At 38.0% G+C, this 5,390-nt stretch overlaps 1 pseudogene; it reads left to right on the top strand.

Annotated features, from left to right (window-relative positions):
- Nucleotides 1-3,728: 3,728 nt before the first annotated feature.
- LOC783932 (small ubiquitin-related modifier 1-like) lies at nucleotides 3,729-4,110 on the top strand (annotated as a pseudogene).
- The last annotated feature ends 1,280 nt before the right edge of the window (nucleotides 4,111-5,390 follow it).

Raw genomic sequence — 5,390 nt, 5'->3', positions numbered from 1 at the left:
AAGTTAACAGGATGTTTGGAAAGAGATAAACTAAAGGCCTTGTTTAGAAATGTGGACTTAGGATGGGAAGAGAGAAGAAAGAATACCTTGTGAGACTTAGGTGACTTCCAGAAAGATTGTAACCCCATAGAACTCAGCCAGTGAGGAACTGGGGAGGGATTTGTGCACCAGGAATAAAAATTTGCTGTAACTGTCCTAGGTGTGCCTGCCCGCAGACACCTGATCTTGCAAGACCATCATTAAAGCCTTGCTTCTCTCTGTACCTTGTGTCTCCAAGTCCATTATTTGAGTTTGGGCCAGTGGGCTTTATTTCCTATAGCAGTACAAGTAAAATAAAACCTAAAAAATCCTATATATTTTCACATAATAATTTTTAGGACCATAGATTTAAATCTACATGTACAAATTAAGAAAATAGAAAAGAACAAATGTAGAAGAGAACAAATGAATAGTCATTAAATATCAAGATGAAGACTTTGTAAATGACCTAGTCAGATGAAAATATAAAGAAAGCATTTTACTGATTTTACTCTATAGGCAAGAAAAATAATTAGCAAGATTACAAAGTAAATAACCTACCAGGAAACAGTTTGCAAAGGGTTTTTAGAGAAAATACTGTTTTTTAAGTATCTATTCTGGTAGATTAATCAGAAAGTAAGAACATTCAATTTAAAATGAAAAATTAGATTAAGATATAGATGGGAAATTTACAACAGAAAAATTATAAATAACCAATGAAAAGTTGTAGACATACTCAACCTTGCTATTACTCAAAGAAATTCCAATTAAAGCTACATTAAAGTGCCCTGTTTTCAAACTGGAAAAAGAGCCAGTATCTTTGTGGGAGAAAGCCCTAATCATGAACTGTCTCACACACTCTTGTATAAAAAGAGTAAAATTTTTTCTACAGGGAAATTTCATAGTATGTGTGGAAAGCCACAAAAACCTACAAAGTATTTACCCTAGCAATAAAATTTTATGAATTTATCCTAAGAATATGACCTAAGATGGACATAAGCTTTATTTACAGATGTGTTTTTAATATTGTTTAAAATAATAATGAAATTGGAACAAATTAAAATGTTCTTTAGTAGGAGTCTAATTAAAATGAGACACATGATACATATTTTTAGCCACTAGTAATAAAAATAAAATATTTATTCACATGAAAAGCTATGTATTTTTAAATTTTCATGTTTCCAAAACAGAAGAATACCTTTCTGTAAATAAAATGTTGAAAATTTCTTTACAGCAAAAAAAAAAAAAAAAAAACCACAATTAACATTTGATATATAACCTCTGACTGTTGTGTGAATGTTACATAGCATTGGAAGATATATTCCACAAAGACTATTGTAAGGAAAGAATTAAAGAATTAATTTGTGTATATAAAGATATAGCCTAGATGATATATTTTGACATGGATTTACAGTTGTTTGAACAATTGCATCTAAGAAGTGTTGAATCAAATCTCTGTGGCATCCTAATGGATTAAAGTCCTTGTCTTTGTCCTCCCTAACCATTTTATCACTGTCTTAGGACAAAGTACTGGAGGTGTGACAGATGATACAGAATTGTAGAGTGCAGAATGTATAGAAACACAATAGTAAGGGCTGTGTGAAAATGAAGAGTGTGTGCCCCTTATGAATACATTCGAATTCAGTTTTCATTCTATACACTGGGCAGGGCAAACTAAATACATTTCAATCCCCAGCAAGGAACAGAAGTTTGTGACCATGATAAGGGAATATTTAAGCTCATTCAATCAAAATTGGAGAGTTCTATGCATTGCACAGATATTAATGCATTTTGTGCAGCCACAAAATTAAAAGACACTTGCTCTGTGGAAGAATAACTATGACAAACCTATATAGTGTATTAAAAAGCAGAGATATCACTTTGCCGACAAAGGTCCATCTAATCAAAGCTTTTCCAGTAGTCATGTATGGATGGGAGAGCTGGACCATAAAGAAGGCTGAGCACCAAAGAATTGATGCTTTCAAACTGTGGTGCTGGAGAAGACTCTTGAGAGTCCCTTGGACAGAAAGGAGATCAAACAGTCAATCCTAAGGGAAATCAGTCCTGAATATTCACTGGAAGGACTGATGCTGAAGCTGAAGCTCCAATACTTTGGCCACATGATGCGAAGAGTCAACTCACTGGAAAAAACCCTGATGCTGGGAAAGATTGAGAGCAAGAGGAGAAGAGGGTGACAGAGGATGAGATGGAAATGGGAATCACTGACTCAGTGGATATGAGTTTGAGCAAACTCCGGGAGATAATGAAGGACAGGGAAGTCTGGCTTGCTGTAGTTCATGGGGTCGCAAAAAGCTGGACATGACCTAGTGATTGAACAACAATTCATTTAACTCTTATAGTGGGGAATCTTAGATCTCTATTTTATAGGTAAGAAGTCTGAGATACAGAGAGATTATTGATTTGTCTAAAGTTGCCCAGTTAATAAGAGGTAAAGCAGAAATTGGAACCTAGGTGCCCCAGTATGACTACTTTTAGCTATCACACTAACAACAGTTAATGAGGCCTTGCTTCAGGGTCAGTGCAAGATGCTTTTAATGCAAGAGTAAATCAGTCCCTCAGCGAACATGTAATATTTGGTACATGTCAAGCAGCATGGAATGTATTCTTCTTACATGGAGATGCAAGAGGTTATGTCTGTAGTAGGAGATGCTGATATCAACTCTGCCTCCTGGAGGTTATCATTTGTAATAACTTTTCTGACCACTTGGCCCCTCAAGCCCATGGGTGTCCTTTGGTCTCACAGGTGGCTCAGATGGTAAAGAATCTGTGTATAATGCAGGAGACCTGGGGTTTGATCCTTGGGTTGGGAAGATCCCCTGGAGAAGGAAATGGCTTGCCTGGAGAATTCCATGGAGTCACAGTGAGCTGGACACGACTGAGCAACTAACACTTTCACTTTTTTCCCTTTTTCAACCAGGACACAGACACTGTCAGATATGACTGAATTGCAGTAATAAAGACAACTTGGGCTCTAGGAAAAGGCTGGGACCAGTAGGGGGAATGTCTCTACTTAAGTATGTTTATACTACATTTTCCATGACCAGGTCTTAAACTCTTTAAGGTCATAGATAGTGGGGATCCAGCTTATTTGTCTTCTCTACATTTTTGCATCTAGTTTCTTCAAAAACAGAAGGGTGTTGATGGAAAAGTAGAGGCTCTGTGATCACCTGGGCCTGAGCTGGAATCTCTACTTTAGTCAGGGAGGAGCTGAGGGATTGTGTGGAAGGTTTTTAACCTAGCTCCAGGTTTACCCTTGTGTTAAGTGGGAATAATGAAACTACCACAAGGCAGATAGGTATTAGGAAGAAACCTACTTTTCTTACACCTTGAAATATATTAATGAACTTAGAATCCCATGGACGGAGGAGCCTGGTACGCTGTACTCCATGGGGTCACGAAGAGTCAGACACACTGGGCGACTCCACTTTCACTTTTCACTTTCATGCATTGGAGAAGGAAATGGCAACCCACTCGGGTGTTCTTGCTTAGAGAATCCCGGGGACAGGGGAGCCTGGTGGGCTGCCGTCTATGGGGTCACACAGAGTCGGGCACGACTGAAGCGACTTAGCAGCAGCAGCATATATATACATCTCAGATTAAAAGCAAACCTAATAAAAATTTAATAGATAAATCTTACAAGTAGAAGGCGTAGGGGAAGTCCCTTTAGCCACAGTGTTGTGCTGTCGCGTAGAGAGACGGATTTGTAAACCCCGGAGCAAGGTTCTACCTTCCTGAGGCCGCTGGTGTGCAGAGACCCCGGGGGAAGCCACCGTCATCATGTCTTACCAGGAAGCAAAACCTTCGATCGAAGACTTCGGGGATAAGGAGGAAGGAGAATATATTAAAGTCAACGAACAGGATAGCAGTGAGATTCACTTCAAAATGAAAATGACGACGCATCTCAAGAAACTCAATCATACCGTCAAAGACAGGGAGTTCCCATGATTTCACTCAGGTTTCTCTTTGAAGGTCAGAGAATTGCCGATAAATCACACTCCAAAAGAACTGGGAACGGAGGAAGATGTGATTGAAGTTTATCAGGAATAAACAGGGGGTCGTTCAACGGTTTAGATACTCTTTTTATTTTTTTTCTTTCCCTTTAATCCTTTTTTTTTTTTTTTTTTAAATAGTTCTTTTGTAATGTGGTGTTCAAAACAGAATCAAAAACTGCCACCCTATCTCTTTAAAACATCTGGTAATTTGAATTCTAGTGCCCATTATTCGTTACTGTTTCCTTTAATTATGCTGATTTTTGGTGACCAAACCTCAGCCCCCTTTATATCACTCTTTCCTTTTTAAAATTACATATGTGCATAGAGAGGCCGCCTTTTCTAGGACTGTGCATTTGCAGGCTTGTGATAAATAAGATCAACTAATACTCGTGTTCCTTATGACTTTCCAATTGGCTCTGAAGTTCCAGCACGTGATTGCTTCATTCCTGGAGAATGGAACTTTTTTGGAAAACAGAATTGTGGAAAAATGACCTTTTCTTAATTTGAAGCTACTTTTAAAATCTGAGGGTCTGGACCAAAAGAAGAGGAATATCCAGTTGGAGTCAAAATGACAGAGATGTTGAGAATAATGACTAACTCCAAAGATGGCTTCACTGAAGAGAAACCATTTTAAGATGAAAAATCTTGTCAGAAGATCCTAGAAAAGATCTAATTTTCATTAGCGGTTAAAGTTATTCATGCAGAAGTGTATACAACAGAAAGCTGCTCTTTTTGACTTTATTTGTACTTTTTGGCCTGGGATATGGGTTTTAAATGGACATTGTCTGTACCAGTGTCATTAAAATAAACAAAATATTTGTAAAAAAAAAATCTTACAAGTATTCTTTATATGCCATGGAATTAAAGCCCAAGATACATAAAAGAAAAATATTATATTAAATTCTGTTTTGTTGTCTAAAGGGGAGGACCAGATTATGTTTTATTCTATCCCCAAGAACGGGGAAGCAGCAGTTTCCAACCTGAAACCAAATTAATAGCCTGAGGTTTCTGAGATGAATTATCCCCAAAGGGCATCAGATATCCCAGACCAGGAAACCAGGAGCACTGTTGGGTTTTAAGTGATATAAAGTCAGATCTATGCAAATATGTGGTCATTTGTGAAAAAGAAGCATCCATAAACTTCCATAGTGCCCCCATCCATAAACAGGGGCACTTGGTCCTGGAAACATAGGGCTGTGAGGAGCCTGGGGGAAACTGAGGTACCAGCTGTTTCCACCAGCCATATTTTAACAAGCTATTCTTACCACATAAAACTTCACATTATTTCTAAGAGCAGACATACCAGTCCTGGCCTGGCCCACATCCAATTTGGGTAATTGCATTTTGTCATCTTTCGGG

The sequence above is a fragment of the Bos taurus genome, chromosome 9 (genome assembly GCF_002263795.3).
Source record: "Bos taurus isolate L1 Dominette 01449 registration number 42190680 breed Hereford chromosome 9, ARS-UCD2.0, whole genome shotgun sequence".
NCBI classification, from domain to species: Eukaryota; Metazoa; Chordata; class Mammalia; order Artiodactyla; family Bovidae; genus Bos; species Bos taurus.
Note: the sequence above shows the minus strand (reverse complement) of the source record. Positions and strands in the feature narration are given on the sequence as shown.